This window comes from Ptiloglossa arizonensis, chromosome 3 (assembly GCF_051014685.1).
Source record: "Ptiloglossa arizonensis isolate GNS036 chromosome 3, iyPtiAriz1_principal, whole genome shotgun sequence".
Classification (NCBI taxonomy): Eukaryota; Metazoa; Arthropoda; class Insecta; order Hymenoptera; family Colletidae; genus Ptiloglossa; species Ptiloglossa arizonensis.
In genome coordinates, this window is record NC_135050.1 from 9,566,696 (window position 1) to 9,587,506 (window position 20,811).

The window sequence follows — 20,811 nt, forward strand, 5'->3', positions numbered from 1 at the left end:
GTGAACCCGTTTGTACAGGGTCTGAAACGCTCACCGCATCCATATCCCGCGATTCTAGGAAAACAGGAAAGGAAAAAATAGTGGAAGAAAAATTGGGTGAGAGGCGATACAGGGGGCGCTGAAGTTCCGCGACGATTATTCAGACAGACATTTTCTCGGAAATGCAACACGGGCAATTTGGATTTACACATGACTGTTCCTCGGTTATGATTTCGAGAATTCGATATTCCTCGCCGTTGATGACAGTTAACGCTGTATCATAAAATACTCGCGATTTTTCACGTTTCCCGGTTTGAAAATTTAGATTTAAAAATTGATTGGTCGAACGTCAAAACGGAACTGCACGCGCATCGGTGGAACAGCCACTGATGCAAACTACAGACCCGTATATTTTTCATTCTATCCCCGTGAAAGTATTTATCGATGGATCGACGAGATTCGTACGATGAAAATGAAATTAGTCCGTTTCGCAAAAACGTGTCGTTGATATTCTTGTAAATATGAATTTTTTCCGTAAAAAACTTAACATGAACCGAGTATACATACAAAACACTAATACGCTCTTAGTTTAATAGTTCAATCTCCTCCATTAGCAATAATAGCTTTTCTGTGGACGATACCAGTAACGATATTTGACGAATCCGGTCTATTGGAGTTCTTAATTTACGTTTCTCTTTAAGTTTGTGCTTCGTTAAGTATCACAGGACAGACTATAAATACGACCGTATTCGGTCCGTTTGAAATTATACGTAATCGAATTTAATTTAGTGTCATTTTTATCGGGATATTGATAATACTCCTACGAAGATACAATGGGAATATATATAAGTTGTTAGTTTATTTAGTAGCACATTGATATGCGTGGGGCAGCATTTTGAAGTTCAGCGACCGAACGCTCGTAATACGAACCGCACTCGTTACGTTTTATCTCCTTGACTCTCCTCTTCAGATGCGCATGACTGCTTCTCAGCCCAAGATCTGAAAGGTAGATTTCAGAAACAATTTCAACATCGTGCCTCCTGTAAGAAAGTTCTACGTGGACCCAACAGTGTGAGTTTCATCGAGGTGTTACTCTACTAGAAATACGAGGTGTTTAATTTCAGAATTTTTTTGCGTGTGTATGTCTTTTTTTTATACTTAAAAACTTTTCAGTACATAATTCCATCTTAACACCAAGGAAAATGATATTAGGTAATTTTGTAAGTCGTTACGTATTTAAGTTACACGAACTGTGACTCAATGTAAACACACCCAACATAGTTCTACCAAATCAAGTTACAGGACATGCTTTGTGTTCTGTCTTCTACTAGTCGTTGAGATGAATTTAAATAAATGGAAAGTTAATACTTTGTAACTGATAATAAATTCAAAATTGTAAGGAAGAATATACTGTGTGGTTGTAAGCATCGACAAAATTTTCTGAAAATGAAAATCTTTAACGACTAACAGATATTGAAATTGATACTACGTGTCTCAGGAAAATCAATGATTGAGGAAAAAGAGGAACCAATGAGATCGATTATATGTATAGAATAAAATAAGTTGTAACGTCTTTTGAAAATACACTATGGAATTTCAAATAAATTTCTTTGTAAAAACTGTTGAAACCAGTCGTTTTGACTAGTTGGTAAATCTAGCGTTGATAGAGTAATTGTAAATTTATGTGTTCGATACTGATAATATAGAAATTGATTTACACGATGTAGAATGACATCTATCGATTATACTGTACAAATGTATATTTATACTATATCTAGATTTAGAAGTTTCTCGTATTCGTAAGAAAATTTTTTTCCAGACAATACATGTTTTAGTATTCTTGTCATATTTATTGTAAATTCAATGAACAATTCGAAATAATGTACACTGGCCCTTTTTTATTAAAACTTATTAGGAATAAATCGTCATCCAGTTTCGTTTCGTGTATCAAAGAACAACCACAAGTTCATCTTGGTACGACACGATAAATGAATTATAAACATTACGAGTAATTCTAGAACATGACTGATAGTCACAAGAACGAAAAACGTGCATCGAAACGGAAACATTCTGTCCGATTAAGACAGCAAGTAAACGAATTTGATTTCGATCGAGAGATTATCGACCATCGGTTCACAATATTCCTACAGTTAGAAAGCCATTGTCCTCACCAGGAGTGCAGAGCAACGGCAGCAGTCCAACTGCAACGAATAATCTTTTTATCTTGTTATTTTTGGTAATTTAATTCTTTCGTCATACGCTGTGCTCACGGTCTGCTCTCTCGCAATCAGCAGTCACTGGATTTAATGACGTTATCGAGGAACCGTGATTGAAGTAATATTTGCTTTGCACTTATTAGCAATTAGCTGACATCGTGCTTTCTCGGACGGACATCAAACTGGTTTCTCGATTAACTTTTCATTTGATTAAAACATTACGAGCACAGTCTCTTTGTTGTTTTATTAATTCTGTGAGATTATTGGTTGCTCAAATTCAAGCTTTCAACTGCGTGAATACATAGTTATTCTCCAGTTAATGATGTAATAATTAGGATATAATTCGTACTGTTCTTTTACTTGGTTATCGATTATCAATGTGAATTTTGATGAAAAATAAGTATTATAGACTCGGAATAATGAGTTTTCTTTTTTGAATTCCAAACAGTTTGGAATGCGGGACAAGAGCAGGAAGAAAGGGGCGAAGAATAAATTTTATTGTCAATTAATCACATACCTACTTGAAGAACATTTCTCAGTTCTCGTTAATTTCGGTGATCTTGATATATATTCGTTAAAGTATAGAACTTCAATTTAACGTCATATTCCTTTGTTAATTTTTCGAGTTTAACTACAATGATTTACAATTGTGATTAGAGGATTTACAATTTCTAAAGAATACAAGAATAGAAATGGATTTCGTTTTGCTTCGCAATTAGGTAGATTCCCTAGAGAAAAAGGTTCATGAGTGTTCTGGAGCGGAAAATAATTGCGAGTTTGGTCTGAGTCAGTATTAGATCTGGATCTAGGTTTCAGACAATGACGTCGAATAAACAACTCTAATAACAAAATAAATTTTCCTTGTTTATTATTTTCTTCTTATCTTTCGATACCTGTAACTGCAAAAGGAGATAAGCTAAGATTAATAGAATTGCGAATTAAGAATACTGATTGTCAGTATTCTCCATCCAACATCGAAGACCGCTGAATTGTTAACAATGTCCATAATTAAGCAATATTTTCCTATGTTTTAATAAACGATGAAACTTCAATACGTATGTTTGCATATATCTGTATCTTCAAGCGAGTCGAGAGTGTAAAATTATAAATAATTCCGATAGAGTGTTCAGTCTTGAGATTAAAACAGGTTTAAAAGTTTCAAGACTCTTGCGAGAGCTCTGACAGACTTGGAAACATTCAAACTCTTGACAACCTTGACCACTTCGCTAAGATCCCTAACAGGTCCAGGATATTGAAACTTGATCAATCTTTTACACGATTTTCAATCACGAGTGTATTGTATATAACGTTCCGAGACTTCTTGAACTTCGTTCCTTAATCCAGAATCTCTTGAAATAGGTCAAATACCATCACTCCTAATAGCATTCGACCTTAATTCCTTAAACTCTACCGATTTCTCTTTGAATCAATCACTTCGTTCCCACTGGCGCTATTAATCATATCACACATTTTACTGCAAACTCATAACTTCTTCCTCTTATTTAACCATCACCATCAGTTATCTCGCAAGAAATTCCTCGTCAATTGACAATCAGCAGACTTAAAGGGAGGTTTTGGAGGAAAGGTCGTCAAACAAGTGAAAATAACGCGGTCATTCGGGACAAAGTTCCCGTAATTGCTTTTGTCAGGCTCGTTCCTTTATCTCCCGGTTCTTTCACCCTAAGTATTCCGGTACGCGTGGAACTGCCTCGAACTTCGTCCGTTTCCCCCTTCGCTTATATGTACATTAACGACCTTTTGTTACGCGGCCTAAAAACCTTCTTTCACACTTTTGATTCTTTCTTCTATCGACTGAGTAACTGAAGTACCGCTGGACTTTTATAAAAATCCATCCGTTGTTTATACTTCGGTGGCTCGACTGGAAAAGTATGTCGTACAGCCAAGAAAAATATGATTTTCTCTATCTGCAAGTAATATTCGATGATAAATATTGAGAGTTGGATACGGTTTCAATTTACTACGGTTTATAGTCTATGTAATAGAATTTAAAGAGTCCAGGTTTGAATCACGTTGGTTGGTTAATGTCGAATATCATTTTTCAAATACTAAGAGTTAACTATGGGTTACAAAGCAGTGCTCTCAAGAGTAAATTGATACGTTTATCATTCTTATTATTCAATTACTGTAAAATTACCAATTCCTATCCGATGAAAGAGATAAAGTTTTCTATAGGGTACTTGATTTCTTTTGCTATCAGTTGTATATATAATTCATTTCGTTGGATATATATTTTGTTCCGCAGCGTTAAAATGTAGGTTGTCTTCAGCAAATAAATTTTCTTTGTGCTACAAACTTAGTAGTAACTTATTGAAAATAATTAGAAAATTTAATCTAAAGTTTTAAAAGTCCGCTACGTCTGAATACACTATTCAGAAGTAACTTGTGAGATTTACACGAAGTGATTTTAACCTCGAAGAAAATTATATCACAGACTATTCAAGAAATCTCGGCAATGAAGTTCTGAAAAACGATCATGGAAGTTGACCTACTAAATTGACTCCAGAGATTGCTGCAAAACTTTGGATCGATCATACAAATATCATACGTCACTTATGTAAACTCGGAGTGGTGGAGAAGGTAGACAATGACCGAAGGTAGACAGTGTCATTTGAAAGTTTGAGCAAACATTCACCACGATACTGTACAATTTTTCCATAAGATCTTGACGGGGGTCTTCTCGTAATTCGGCTTCAAAAAATCAATTTTTTTCGTATAATTTCTCAAAGTGTATGGCTTTGAAAATTTCTGGGAAAAAGAATTTCTTCGGGTTTGTAAAATTAACGAAGTTATAAATGTTTAAAGACAACAAATCCGAATTCTTCGAATCTGGATCTTTTTAACTGATTGACAGTATATTTTAAGTTCTAATTGATCGATTTACCTCAAATTTGGAATACGATATTCAGCAACGAATTAAATTATTATTTCATGAAATTAAACAATCTATTATGATATATAATGTTTTCGACTCTATTTTGTGTTATTTATAATGTTATTCGGTAAAAACAAAGAAACAATATCTCTGATAATTTACTTTTTGTGTATTTGGACTCACAATAGAGTCGAAAACGTTAACTCTTATCATCTTTAGAGTTTATGATCTAGCATGTAGAATTTCGTACGGTTAAATAGGTTTGCTATGCTGAACAGTTCTGGGATCTATTCCCTTTCTACAAATGTTAAAATATTTTTGTAAAATATAAATATAAAATACTCTCTATGGTGTAGTTGTTACCTAGATTCAACATCCTGTTTGCGTCTAAACTTTTCCAATGAAGAGAAGCATTAAAAATTCCTCAGTTATGTAGATATCAATAATATTGGGAAAGGCTTTTATTTGAAGCGTCAAAGAGAGTTTCATGCTCTCAAAATTTTAAAGCTGCAGGTGATCGAAAAAGTATCTCCATGCAAATTTTCAATCGTTTAGCTCAATTGAAAGGAAGAGAATATTTCTCTTTCAGCTTTCAAGCAATAATGTATCTTCATGCGCGAACGAATCGATTTCCAATAGTTGAGTTTTATAATGCACAATCGTTTCCACTCATTTTTAATTTTGTTCCACCGAACCGGATTTTTCCAGAGAATTGGACCAGTATTTCAATATTTAAGTACGCTTTTACGCTAGTGTACTACATTTCACTATTACTTGTATGAAAATGTTAATATTACATACATATATATTGTTCTAATATTACGTACTGTACTAATTCACAATTTTTAGTAACGGTATTACTTATCCGTTCGATAAATTTTACTATAACGTAAAAATTGTATAAAGTATATGAACGTATACATTTTCTGAGATACAGTGCTTCATGGATTATATAGTTCCTGTGATTTGTTTTATTATTTTCTCCGAGCCTACGAAAAGATAAGAAGATAAGTATTTGTAAAAAATATCGATGATCTTAAAATTTTCGAAAGAAGGTATTTGGAACATTGAAAGAATATTATTTACAAATAAATAGTCACGATATTCATTTAAATTAATTAAATACTTAATCAAACAGAAGGCAAACATACCAGAGAACACGTATACCACAATTAAACACATTAAAGGAATCACTACTGTTTCAAGTAAACTACATTTTCCACGTGCCATTGTATACGTATATTAATTAATCATGAATATCAGATCCACGTTTAATAAAATGTCAAATGTAGGAACTGACTGCAGTAGACATCTTATTCCATTCGCGCGAATTATTAGTCAACAATAAATTTAGAATGAAATTCTTGTTAGCGACGGTGACAAGAATTTCGATGTATTTTAAAGCATACAGCTTCAGAGACAAGTTAAATCTTTTGTATGCTCGGCGAGCGGAATATATCGGCGTAATTGTGTTTGTGCCGTGAGCCATAGCTCGTTCTAAACCGAATTAACGTTAACGTTATAATGATTGTTCTGCAATCGAATCGACGACTGTGGAAACTGGAGGACGATTGTCAGTGCTGTGTTCAACGTTTGTGACGCGCCAGTAATAGGAGCCAAATGCTTGTCGAGGATCGGTTTACGTGCACCTTCTTCTCCTTTCATGTCTTCTCTTCTAACCCAATGAGAATTTCTTTTTAATATCATTCTTCGCCTTAGACACTGGCACGTAATTCGACGACCGTGACAGGGATATTCACTTTCAATTGCGATCAATGTTCAGGATTTTCGAAATACCGAACACGCGGCAGAGTAAATGTACCATTGGTCAGCCCTTGGCCAGTAATCGGCTTCTTTGCAAAATAAATTTCTGATTATTAATGATAACAAAATCGCGTGAAATAAAGTACGTTAGCGGTCGATCTGTATCTCCACTTTCAGTATACACAGTTTCATGTACCTGGTAACAATACTGTGAATTATAAAAACTCTTCTTCCGACGACGATTTGCTGACTGATAACACATGGCGAAATTTTAATGAATTTATCAACGGAAGCGGAGATCCAAAATAGTGTCCATCGTTGGTAATCGGCGGTCAAAATGCAAAACAACCGTGGATTGAATCTAATAATATACAATCGATCGCCAATGAATTGTAAAATTAAATAAATATTTCGAATTCTCGGATAAATGCTTGTTTGAACATTTTCAAACGGCTGATAATTTATTTTTCCTATTCATTTCTCCTATATTTATTTGCCCTGTTTATTTCTTTTGTCTATACTTATCCGTATATTATTCTTATTTCTCATAAGTTCTTTTGTAGGTATTCTCTTCTAAACACGTGTTGTAAATATGTCAACGCGTAAAAAGTTTTTCCACCAATATTCCGAGGAAACATTAAATAATGCAATGGAAGCTATTCGCGATGGTATGACCGTAAGAGAATCCAGTAGAATATAAAGTATCGCGCGGAACGCTTCAAGATAGAATTCATGGGTGTGTTCCAAACGGTTCGTGGAAAATGGGACCGGCCACATATTTAACAGCAGAAGAAGAGCAAGAAATTGTAAATTGGCCAGTAAACCTTGCGAAATGTGGAGGAAAGAAAAAGAGCCAATAAACGAGAAAAGAAAAAGAGTTAATGGATAGCGTCCAAAAAATAATATTAGACTCTAAACATAAGACTTCTTTCGAGAATGGTTGTACAGGTGAAACTTGGTACGAATTGTTTTTACGAAATCCAGAGATTACATTTCGTGAACAAGAACGGGTAAGTAAAGGGAAGTATTTTATCACCGAAGAATACATTAGAGAATGGTTTTCGAATATACACGAGTACTTGAAGAGCATTAATGCGGAAGATGTAACGATCGATCCAACTTGTATTTTCAATGGGAACGAAACAGGTTTTGTATTGTGTCCTAAAAGCCGGAAAGTACTTGCTCGAAAAGGTTGTAAGAATGTATACGACGTTCAAATAAGTGGTGAAAAGGATTGCCTAACCGTATTGCTGGTGTTTTCTGCGAATGGAGACATTATCCCTTCTTTGATCGTATATCCTTATATACGGCCACCGTAAGCCATAATTTAAAATATGCCCGAAAAATGGCTTCTGGGTAGATAAGATTCGGGTCGGATGCGAAGTGAGATATTTTTTGAACGCGTCTCAAATTACATAAATATTTCGATAGAAGAGCGTAATATTACGCGACCAGTGATTTTATTTATTGGCGGACACAAGTCACATTTATCGAAGGAAATAGCCAGTTCTGTGACAAAAATCGGATTATTTTGTACGCCCTTCCACCGAACACGACACATATTGTACAGCTTGCCGATGTAAGCGTATTTAAGCCATTGTGAAGCAAATGGAAGCACACTGTCAGAGAGTGGTCAAACAGAGAAGATAATGTAATCTCTTTCTTCTATTGCAGAAGATAATTCTCCTTTAACGAAAATAAATCTCGCTCCATTGTTGGAAAAAGTTTTAAATCATTCGACACTGACAACTGCTACAAAAAATGGGTTTAGAGAGTGTAGGTTATTTCGCTTTGATCTGAATTTAGTGGATTATTCTAAATGCATTAAAAATTATCATCCATGCCGGGATGTCCTAACGATGAGTCCACTAGCAGGCCAGAGATGAAACGTTCTCCCTTCCTTTTCCTTATTTCACTCGCTCCTTTTCCTCCCTCCATTAAATTAGAAGCCACCGTGGACGAATTTTCATGATGGCTTAAATGGCCGACTACCAGCACATTTATCCTATGTAACTATTTTGTTGCACGCACTATTACTCGAACATTCGCTTCCACTTCATTTATGAATAACAAAATTTCAAATTCAAATTGAAATTTATATTAAAATAGAATAGAATAGAAGTACTGTTGGATATAGGAATAGAGATGATAATGTATAGGGTGAATCGGTACGGATAGCATAATTGGGTGCAGGTGAATTCCTTATGAAAAAATTAATTGAATACACATAATAACGCTTTTTCGTCTGGCACTTCGTTTCCGAGAAAATTAAGTATGAAAATTCTTTGCATACGCAAAGAAACACACCTCCCATACTTTCTACGGAATTGCAATTTATTATACATGAATGTAATAATTGTTGAAAATGTCATCCATTTTTCTGTAAACACGATCTTATTCACCGAATTGCAGAAGAAGAAATGACACAGGCACAATACAAATAAGTTGAAAACCAACGACTTTGAACTTTTAAACTATAATGTAGATAAATTTTGCTCGAAACAAGTAAGTAACTGATCAAATTATCGAAGCGGTAGCGTTTGTTTAATAAGATCTACAGTGTAGTCCAAACAAGTCACGTTTTCAATATTCCAATGAAATCGATACCCGTAACGTAAACTTTCTTTGAACGTGCACGGTTAATAGTTTTCCAATAAAAGTTGCTGAGGTCGCGAAATCCTATTACGTCGGCAGGACTACGCTGGACCAGTGGACGCGAACGCAGTCGACGTACCGGCAAAAAGAGAGGTCAGTCCGATTACTTTAGTCGGAACGAAATGTCTTCTAACGGAAAAATGATCTCCGTGAACGATAACGGGATTAATACAGCCATTTTGGAAGCGTGAAAGTTCGACGTTGGAGCTTACCGCTATCTTACTTCGGTGGTTGATTTACAGCCAGGCGAATGTAAATGTACGTGTAAATGTAACGATGGGAAACGGAGTGCAAAGTGATTTTTCATGAAAGAAAAAACTTAAATTATCGAAAAAGTTTTCGTGCATCGTAACTCTCGTTTCACGGGAAATGACAAATTGTTTATGCGCGATGAAAATGAAAATGTTTTGAACAACATTTTTAAAAACACACGCACACATACGGGCTGGATGAAGAATCGTAGCACGACTGTTCAGGGGGTAATTATACACTAAAGATAAGGAAAAATGTGGTATGCAATTTCTTCGTCTGAGGTATTATGGCATTGTACCTTTAATTTTAAAACAATTGGAAAGACCTAATGCAACACGCAATAGAATTAACATATTTTTGAATCAGTATATTCGTAGAAATAAAAGAAATATAAGAAACATTTAATAATACTATAGAGATTTTTCAGGTAGTTGTATATTCCAGTGTATCTTTTACTGAAAGGATTAAACCAAAATTTTCAAATATACACATTTTCCATATTGGTCAATAGTTTATGTTACATTTATAAAGATGCGAAACAATGAATTGTATAAAAAAGATATAAAAAGTGAACATTTTTTAACGTATCGTTTAAACAATACTGAAATTCATCATTCAAAAGTACGAAATGTCTGTTTAAGAAATTTTTTTCTAGTTCCAATCATTTTTTAAATATCAAGGAAAATGTGTTTTTCTCCCCAACTTTGAGAGCTGATTTCAACCCCAAGATATGGATAATAGTAAATAAAAAAAAATACGTGTCAAATGTTTTCTAAGAATTATATTATGTGTAAGTTTCATTAATGTCGGTGATTTACACTTAAGTGATGCCCCTTATTAGTAATTAATTTCATGGATTAGGTTCCAATTAGGTTTGGGTCGGTTTACCTAATATAAATTTCTAAATTATCCTCTGACGTATGGAAATTCTACTATTATGTAGTCCGATCGTTGAGGACAGAAAAAGCTGGGAGAATAGATGGAACAAGCGGTCAATTCCCCCTGCATCTCGCGTTGTTTAGTTTATGGTTAGCGTTTCAACATTTCTTCTATCAATAGTAATTGTGTGTGAAAAAGATCCAACACCGGTGTGAAAACACAAAATATACGACCGACAGTAAAACACGGAGATGGTTCTATCGTACCGTGGAGTTGTACAGCAGTTTCTATTAAAGATTCTATTGAAGTTAGTGTAATAAAAACGAGACCATTAAAATCTGGACTCCATGGACATGTAGCAGTTACGAAACCTCTGTTAAAAGAGACCTCAGTGGGTCGAAAAATATGGAAATTAGGCGATAACAGATTGGAAAAAGTATTATGGACGAACGAGCCAAAATTCAAATTGTTCGGAAATAGATGTTATATTTTTGTCGAACGCCTAACGAAAAATTATTATCCCAGTCTGTCGTGTCCACAGTTAAACACGGTGGTAATAATGTGACAATTTGGAAATACTTCGGTGCGCACAAAGTGGCGAGTTTCTTGAAAATAAATAGAATTCTCCGTAAAGAACAGTGTGTAACAATTTTACCAGAACATGCAGTATCGTCAAAGAGGAGGCTTATTGGCGAGAACTTTGTGTTTATAAAAGACAATAACTGCAAACATTGTGTAAAAGTGTATCGGGATTTGTTCAAAAGAATTAGAGAACAACAGTGTGCTCTAAACCGTGCAACGGCCGGCACAGTTATCGAATTTGAATCCAATCGCTTTACAATAGGATAAAGTAAATCGTAAAATAAAAACTGAATGTCAAAAATCCGAAGAACGGCAATAAATGTGCGACTAGGTCTCAACTCGAGACACGAACGGTCAATTACGGGAATAAATTCGCCATTTCTCCTTGAAATGTATGGAAACGCACTCGACAGTATACATTTTAACGCGGGATTACTGTAGTTGTAACAGAACTTACGACACGACTAGGTTCGTTGGCTCAACATTGCCAAACTAAGAGAAATTAGTCTCGTTTATCATCTCGACCTCGAAGTGTACCCACGTATTACACACATATAAATTTAAAGATCGAACGCTTCTGTCCGGAAGCGAGCGCAACGCTGATGAATTTTATAGCGGCGGGAGAATGTAATTTGAACTGGTTGCATGACGCTGAGTTGCAGTATGTCTGGATATTTGTTACCGTTAACGTTCCATTAGGATACATTTACTTTTCCTCGAACGACGACAACTCTGCGTTTCAGTCGCCAGTTATGTGAATCCGGCAGAAATTTTGAACACCGAGTGCTGGAACACGGATTGTAAACTGACGTAACGTTACTGTGGCTAAAACTTATTCAGTTAACGATGAATCGTGCATTGTGCCTCGATAATATTTCAAAGTTCAGAATCTTGCGGACTGTACCGATTCATGTTTGAATAAATAGAACTGTCTTGTATTGTTGAGATGGTTAACGTTCCTGGCAGATTCTGGTTAATGGAATTTCTTACGATCGGTGGCAAGTATAGAGTGTGCGCAATAATAAATTGCATATAAATATTCAGAGATCAATTGGTTCGTGTACGCTTGTAAGTACAAAATTTAATAACGAAATAATTTTAATTGGTTGTCTACGAGATATTTTATGGTGTCAATTTACATGGAACATCCTTTATAGTTAATATTTTATTAATTCATATATTTTTTTAAATAAAATTTGTTGTTCTTTATTACTACTTATTCGTTCATATGATGTATACATTGCACCGATTTATCAAATAAATGCAAACACTTCGCCAGTAGTATCTGATACAATGCAATTATTTCTTTACCTTCTTTACATTTTTCTCTTTTTTAGTAATTTTATATTAATCGTTTCCTACGTTCCAGCGGATAAAAAAAAATTAGTTTGTAATTTTTTAAAACGGAAGAAATTTTAAATACAGCATTTTGTTACCAATATTTCATTTAAATTATACATTCAGCATATAATGTAAATAAATAAGTATGCACAATTTTCCACGCGCGGCAAACCATATTTTCAATGTTTACGATATGCATTTGTTTAATCCGTCTGTAAAATAGGATTATATCACACGTAACTTGGAATGTTTCAATCTATCTAGCTAATGTACATTAATCGCATTATGTTCAGATTACCAATTTATTGTAAAAATAGAATTCCTATACCGTGGAGGTAGTAATATTTCCACAAGCAGCTCTTCCATCTACGAATCGCGTAATCCAGAATAAAAATCACTAACATTGATTCTTTCAGAAAGTAAGTGAACAAGGTAACTTGTAAATTAATAGTTACCATGAATGGTAAGAAAGAAATATTTTTTTAACCAAAACGAATATTTTAACTTTTTTCCTCAAAATTTTAATGGCTTACTTAAAATGGAATGAATCGAATGTTATTTAAATTAGCCTAGAATATGCTTGCAGTAATACAGGGTTTTGTTTACATAGGATTAGATTACAAAATTAATATATTCTCTAGTTATTCTCTTTCTTCAATTTCCACATATTTCTCTCATAATGGTAAATATTGATCGACATTAGATCATTTAAGGATAATAATTGCTCTTTCTGGAATCTTTAGAGCTTGTAGATATTTGTTCTATGAAAGTTTTATGTCCACTTCTTATCGTTGTGCTTTCCCATCACCCTCGTTTGCTAGGGATTACACTAAATAGAATTCACAGTGACGTTACACCTGTTCGTAGCAGAATATCGATTTTCTCTTTGAAGACATGACATGCTTTGACTATTCAATGTAGCTTAAAGCTAGCATGCGATAATTTAAAAATGGATTACTTTTTAATAAAGGTTATCAAATTTAAAGCTCCATTTTCAAATTATGTCTCTTTATCGTTATATTATTTTATTACGTTTCGATGGCTTTACGTATGTAATTTTTGAAACAGACATTAACGTTCATTTCAAGTAAAATCTACAAAATTAATCTGCCAAAATTAGGCAACGTGCCTGTTACTAAAATTGGTCAGTTGAACTTATGGTGAAACAATTTTGTGATTTACGTATGTGAAGCGCAGAAAGTGTACGAGATATGCAATTGATTCCCTACTTCGTCAATAAACAGGCAAACTGTAACAAGTGGGAAATACTTCAGCACCTAAAAACAAGGAATTCGTATAAATATAGTGTTCTATTTCATCTTGTTTACGAGATACAGTTTCATGTTCTGTTATTTCGTACCTGACTACCTTTACAAGAGGTGCTCAAAATGAGTGCCTTCACACCATGCCTGAAGACATCGTGTCATCGATGTGATTACTCTATCAATAAATAAATAAATATTGACCAATTCGAGATTGAAATAATTCTCCATTTTTGCACTCAACAATAACATTTGAATAAATCACAACACAGTAGTCTGATACGTATTGCTCTTACCAGAAAGACAAACTTGAAGGGTTAGTTACCTGAAAGAAGTACGTGTTGAGTTTCTGACTTGGTTTATTAATCTTAGTTGCGTACACTAACATTAGGACCGAACTCAAAGGAGCGTCTAGAAAAACACTGAGCTTGATCCCAAAAGCTACATCTATATATGTATTTACAAGGAGTTTCTCTTTCCAACTAGAATTTCCCTTACCCTCGTCTATTCCTTTCGTAGTTAATGGTTTCCACGGAACGATTGCTAAGGTGGGAAAATCGTAAATTTGGCAACGTATGGGAATTTCCTTCAGGCTCGTTAGCTACGTCTCATCGGTCCTAGATAGTATTTTTTATACTAATTTTTAAAATAGTATGAATTATTCTTGGATCATATGTACTTGTAATAAAAATTAATTTTTTTTCAAGTCTTTATTATAATTATTATTTAATTAGAATCATCCTCTGCTCGGTTATACATACCATGAATTCCGGCTCATTCTGTATAATAGTTTGGTAGTTATTTTTGGAATCTTTTTAACCCCGAAAATTGAGGTCCATAGAGTTTTTATGAAAATTATATATTGCATTTCACATAATAGCAGGAAAGCTGCTTTGATTTAAAGTACCATTTTGCAAGGGAAGTCTCATTCAGAGTGGGTTAATTAATAGCAATAGAAACTCAGAATTACGCGAAAAGCTGGATATTCCTTCCGGGATCTTTCCGGTGAAGCATGCTTGAGTGAACGAGGGGTTGGGAAAGCACGAGGGTGCTTCGTCTTACCTTAGATGCAGCGGTAACTGCGCTTTAAGGCTGTATAGATTCCTGACGTGGCAGAAATATATTCTTCGTCAGCTGATGAAAAGAGAAAACGAAGACGCCAATTTATTTAATGGTTCTTTCTCATAATTATACCACTTCTCGCGAGGGAACGTATGCCAATAAATACCGTAAATGTGAAACTGATCCAAGTTGTTTATTCATGCTTTCGCTTCTCTTCTTCATCCTCTTCGTTTCATGAACTGTTTTCCGAGATCAAATGTAAACACAAAGGCTCAAAAGACTAAAGAAGAACCTCCTGTTTCGGAGGATACAGTATCTCATTATTATTATATACATAATTACTGATTTGTTCGAGTGCGATTAGAAGAAAATAATTACCCATGTCTTCGAGTCCCACTCACCTCATCACGTGAGGGAATAATTAGACCTTCGTATAGAGAGATGCAGGAAGTTGGATGAGGTATTGTGCGATCATTTTTCGAATGGTGGACTTGCGATATGTCGATCGTCATGTGGACGAGGTAATTCTGATAATAATAAAGTAACTTTTCGAGCTTTAATTTTTCGTACTTTGACCGTCGTTCCGACAATAATTCTAGCGATTGTTCTTTAAAAATATCAAGCACCAAGCGACAATATCGCAACCCCAAGTTTGGACTGTATTAAATACTAAACTAACGTCACCCAAGAATACTTCCATATCCGGTACAGAAACGAAATAAATGATTTCTTTGATGTTAACGCGAGAACTTGAAGAAAATCTCGCAACCCCGAAACGATAGAATAGCGAAGCTTCTTAAAAAACAAACGCCCCTTTGAAGCGGTACGAAAACCAATCCGATCGCATCGAGACCGGGCACAGGTACTGTGCCGTGAAATTCAAGTCGACTACACTTCCGGTCGAAGTGTAATCCAAAGTTCGCACACGGAGAACTTGAGATCCCGGGACATCCAAGTTTCGAATTGCTGCGGCGGATAGATTATTCCACGGCGCGATTTCATTCGAGCTGACTTCAAACCACCGGGAACTTCGAATTCGTTAACGTTTCATACCGAACATCTGGCGAGTGTGCACCGTCGTGACAAATTCATCTCCGTTACCAGTCAAACATCCTCTACCCGCCGGGATCGATATTAATGAACTTATTGCTTTGTTATCGGCTACCGAGCTCGGTTACGTACTTCTCTGTTAAAGCTATTTCGATACGCCGATGCTTTTAGTTCATTGGATTAACGAGGGATTGGAAACGAAATAGTACACGCGAATAAAGTTTATTATTTTGACTGGGTTATTTTTTAAGGTAATCAAACCTCCGGTCGATTATTACACCAATCGCCAGATTAACTTTTTTTTTTGTTTCGAGTTGACGAAAGAAAGATACTTTGAACGTAGGCCGATCGTTACGAATCACCGAGTATGTCTGGAAAATACAGCGATATCTTTCGAGTAGTTGGAAATTTTGTATTTTAGGTTGTTACAAAATTATTCCTCCATTTCCCGGAACTCTGCCACTCTTGAATTTGACGACCACTTAGGTTACAAATAAATTATCGTTTGTTAAGTACGTATTATTGCATTTTGAGAATTCTGTTAAATGTATCCAATATTTTGCATCTTTTATTTAAATAACATATTGCAAGTAAAATTCAATTAAATAAATTAAAGTCTTGACGATTTTACGATGAATATAATGCATCAGAATATGCAAAGTATATTGTTATATTCAGAGTAAAATGTATGCAAGACTTTGCATATAACAAATAAAATACATTTGCACGTGAAAAATAAAATAATAATCAAAATAGTCGATATATACATACTTTTTAACATACATTTATTATACCCCACAGTTTATTATGTTATAAAGATACCGAGAAATGATGGAATCTACTACAAATAAATCTCAACTTAAAATAAAATAATATATGTAATATTGAATAGGCATAAATACCAGATAACAAATTTGAAGTTGAAATATCTTTTAAACTATTATTTCTTTGCATTTGTATCTTAATAGATCCTTATTAGAAATAGAAAATATTATCGATTAGCGTACTGAATAGTAAGAGATGTACATTAAAGAAAATTGTATTGAGCACGTATACCCATAAATGAATAACAGTAACATAATAATATGGAGTATTGCAAATCATTTAATTTTATCTCATGACATTTTTCCCTATCTCTCCGATTGTTCTAAAAGTACACATTATGTAATATAAATTACGTATCACACTCTGTGACGCAAAAAGAAACGATTCAATTCATGGAAAAATTCCAATAAAAGTGTAACTTTTCCTTCGTTATTTGTTTGCTACGTGTTTAAAATTGTTTCGAGCGATTACGTTGTTTAAAATTCGCACGACGTGTCAGTAGATCCGTTATTAGTAATTTAGAGAAACATTTTCGTCAGTAACGTAGAGACTTTTCTATTCGATGAATATATTTTGCTGATAATGGAGGAATATTTCATGTAGCAGTCATTAGGGGAAAGGGATCAGAGTGAAGAAAAATCGAACTGGAGAGAAATACGGTGTAGGGAGCGCTCTGGGTAATCCAAGTGTTACTCTCTTTTCACTCATTCGAGAATGTTTCATGAAAATTACTTCCGCCACTGACGCGTCTACCCTTTATACTCGAGATACCCGACAGATGCGTCGGGTAAATTTACATGGCGACTTTGTTTCGCGCAAAACAGAGCCTGGTATCGTTTGGTTAACAAGCTCGTCTCGTGTTCCACATTGAGGAGCCGATTTTATCCCGCGAGAGCCAGCCTTTCGCCCCTCGCTGACTCATTTATGTACGTACGAATCCTATTCGAGATTCTGATTCTTTTGATCCGTCTAGCACGTGATGATCGAGTCGCTGGTGGAAACATTCAACCTTTCTGAAGAACCAACCCGCAAAGGACTGCTCCTCCAGCAATTTTCCTTCCTCGTCGAATGGAATTTGTTACACTCATCGTTATGTAACGATTCGCAACGGTATTTAAAATGGGGGAACCTTAGTTGCGTGTTCCCGTTTGTTTAGGGTATGGTTGTTACCGAAAGCAGAGTTTTCACGTCACAGGGAGTATTTCGAACAAATTTACGAAAAATTCTAAACGACCGTTATGGATGTATTGATTTTCACACGAGATAATAAAATGTGTCCGCTCGTAGTTTTCCAGAACGTAATTATGTAATAATTTTGAAGTGAATGTAATTTGAAAATGTTAAAGTGTTATCTAAGGTTTAGAGTTCCAAAATTGGACGTGCCTAAAATATGTTTTTCTTACAAAAGCTGTTTAACGCTCTCTGTCTTATATTCAATGGTGAACAGAACTTCGACAACGAGGCAGAGTTTGCTCCCGAATTCTCTGTTCAGGAGCATCGGTCCCCAAGAACCGTTAAACTAATTTATATCTTACCCTTTGGAAACTTCTGGGTTTATGACATGCCTGCTTGCTATTGAGCATGCGAGAAACGATAATTCTAAATTTTAAGCAATAAAGTATAACTTCTGCCGTTAGGATTTTCTCTACTTCCACTCAACGTATGCTAATTGCAGTCTGAGGTTCTTAAAAACCAACAGAGCTCGAAGACTGTGATCGTGACACGAACGCTGCTAGTTAAAGTAACTATTTTTGCGAATAGAAAAAAAATATCAACGTAATTAAAACTTCCGAAGCAATTACTGTGTTAATTATCTACGAAGAATGTAGAGTATACAAAATCAGTCAAATTCTATCATAAGTATCACAGTGTCTACATGAAGAGTAAAAATCGATGATATATGTAGATATATTTACTGTAATTTTTCATTACATAGAGAATGTCACGATTCTCAAAATTTTCATTTGCTTACATTTGTGTAAATGCCAAGGAAAATAACAATGTATATATTATTCTTACGAAAATAGTTTTTCTTTTAAGAACTAAAATGTGTAACTAATATGTATATTACTTTAATCGACATCCTTCGTTAAATTTTTTCGAAGATTCTTTATCAAAGATGTAGGTGTGTAGTGCAGTGTGTTACATAACACAGAAACGTAATAAACAATTCAGCTTTCGTTCAATTTCTCAAAAATATATAATAAACAATGCACTGTTATATACCATACTCTATTTATTTCTGAGGAACGTTTAATCTACAATTAATTTGTCTGAAAAATATCGAGTTTTCTGGAAAAAAAGTCGTATACATCAAATGGTTGTCAACAAAGGATACGAGCGAGCATTTCTGAAAGTTCTCTCTCTCTCTCTCTCTCTCTCTCTCTGCGCGCGTATTCTGAACGTCACGGTCATAGACCGATAATTGTAATTACATTCGGACGATTGTAGCACGTTGCTCCATACGAGGACAGATTTTCAGGATGTAAATCCCCTAGATGATACCAAAGGGACCGTTGAGTAAATAGATTTTACGATTCATATAAAATGCAGTAACGTTTGCAACTCCGTAACCTCGTACGTTTCGCTCTTTGCGTAGATTTACAATTTGATCATAAATCTATATAAGTAGCAAGTTGCAGAAAGAATTTTAAGAATTTATTTCTGAATTTCGCATAGCGGTAGTCCAGAGATAGTTTATTTCATTCGTTGAAATATTTGAGAAAATGAGATATTTCAACTTCAAATTTGTTATCTGATATTTATACCTATCCTACATTACATATATTATTTTACTTTAAGTTGAGATTTATTTGTAATAGCTTCCATCGTTTCTCGGTTTCTTTATAACATGGTAAACTGTGGGGTATAATAAATATATGTTAATAAGTATCCATAAATAACATATTAAAAACTTCAAGCAGTATGCTAAGTTTTAATAACACATTTAAATGATACACATTACACGAAACATGTCTTATTAGTATAATAAATACACTTAAAAATTCAAGACAAACTTTTGAACTGTACCAAATTAAATAAAATCGGAAACATTCAATATATTCTCTACGTGTATTTCTATGTGCGTTAACAAAAAGATACAAATTCAGAAACATTTTATTTTCTCTGCATAAATACTTGTAGGACGAGAGAAAGTTTAATAAGAATTTATAAATGAACATTTCAGATTAAAATACAATTTTTCTAAATGTGCGAAAAGAGTGTTATAAAATAGAACAATTTAGTAAATATTTTCTATTTTATACACCATTTGAGCGCCAGTGATAATGCCAGAGTTCATTCTATATTTATTATGACAACACCTACTATTCTCGCCATCAGAGGGCTATCCACACGATGCTTTTCCCGCAAGTTCTTGATCTGCCATTAACTCAGCTAAGTAGCCTTAATGATAAGTCCACTACCAAGTCTAGACTGAAACGTGTAGATAAGAACTTGAAAGATCAGTTTTGGAAGAAGTTGCGAGTCCTATTAGATATCAGCTTTTAGTCAGCTTTCGCAGGTGTTTACATTTCCAATACACACGGTATCGTATTTCAGGTTTGTTCTTCTCAGATTTCTACATTACTCTTCTTCTTCTTCTCCTTTTTCTTATCTCTCTAGACATCTTTTAAATAATTATTTCTGCGCGTGAAAAATATACACAGCGATGGTGAAAGGGTAAACTGTTTTTATATGCAGGGAGACACGCAATGAGTGGTACAATTTACAGTGAAGTGATTCTGTGTTCAAAAATAAATCGTAATATGTTCTATTAAAGAATTTGTTACTCTTGCAAATATAAGAAACCGCAATAGTACATCTACATTCGTTACATCGATTCCACTAAAAACTCGTCTCTTCGTAAAACTTTGAACCGAGCACACTGAAGTGAGATGATTATTTAAGAGCAAAGTGCTCCGTTTAAATTGTAAAACTGAAGAACGAATTATTGATTTTCTTTCAAAATGAAGGCTAAATTGATCGTGTAAAATATCTTCAATCGTGTAGCAAAGTGAAAAATGTAACGGGTGTTTCAATTGCATTGAAC

At 34.5% G+C, this 20,811-nt stretch overlaps 1 protein-coding gene and 1 pseudogene across 2 annotated transcripts in view; both read left to right on the forward strand.

Moving 5' to 3' along the window:
• Nucleotides 1–20,811, forward strand: part of LOC143144172 (protein amalgam) — a 142,943-nt gene that overhangs the window by 45,797 nt on the left and 76,335 nt on the right. The gene's annotated exons all lie outside the window — the stretch shown is intronic.
• LOC143144530 (uncharacterized) lies at nt 7,445–8,738 on the forward strand (annotated as a pseudogene).